Below are 955 nucleotides of genomic sequence, written 5' to 3'. Positions count from 1 at the left end.
GTTGTTTTCTCGGCCCCTGGTGGTCCGAGGTCGTCCCGCTGCACAGATTCATGCGCCAGGGATTCCTGCAGACAATTCAGTTTGGTTTATGGCGCTATCTGTAATAGCACCCTAGATATCACCAGATATATGCTGGATTTTTACATGACCTTGGTTGACGGATTCCGAATATCTGTGATTTTCTCGGCCCCTGGTGGTCCGAGGTCGTTCCCGCTGCAGAGATTCATGCGCCAGGACCCCCTGCAGATAATTCACTTTGATTTATTGCGCTATCTCTAATGGCACCCGAGGTATCACCAGATATATATTGGATTTTTCCCTGACACTGACAGTCCAGCCCCATGAGACGGTGATTTTCTCGGCCCCTGGTGGTCCCAGGTCGATCCCGCTGCACAGATTCATGCGCCAGGGCCTCCTAAAGACAATGCACTTTGATTTATTGCGCTATCTCAAATGGCACCCGAGATATCACCAGATATATATTGCATTTTTCCTTGACCCTGAAAGTCCGGCCCCATGTGTCGATGGTTTTCTCGGTCCCTCGTTGTCCGAGGTCGATCCCGCTGCACAGATTCATGCGCCAGGGCCTCCTACAGACAATGCACTCTGATTTATTGCGCTATCTGTAATAGCACCCGAGATATCACCATATATATATTGGATTTTCCCCTGACCCTGAGTGTCCGGCCCCATGAAACGGTGGTTTTCTCGGCCCCTGGTGGTCCGACGTCGTCCCGCTGCACAGATTCATGCGCCAGGGCCTCCTACAGACAATGCACTTTGATTTATTGCGCTATCTGTAATAGCACCCGAGATATCACCATATATATATTGGATTTTCCCCTGACCCTGAGTGTCCGGCCCCATGAAACGGTTGTTTTCTCGGCCCCTGGTGGTCGGAGTTCGTCCCGCTGCACAGATTCATGCGCCAGGACCCCCTGCAGATAATTCACGT

This window comes from Nomia melanderi, unplaced genomic scaffold (genome assembly GCF_051020985.1).
Source record: "Nomia melanderi isolate GNS246 unplaced genomic scaffold, iyNomMela1 scaffold0014, whole genome shotgun sequence".
NCBI classification, from domain to species: domain Eukaryota; kingdom Metazoa; phylum Arthropoda; class Insecta; order Hymenoptera; family Halictidae; genus Nomia; species Nomia melanderi.
The sequence above is the reverse complement of the archived record's forward strand: the minus strand, read 5'-3'. Positions refer to the sequence as shown.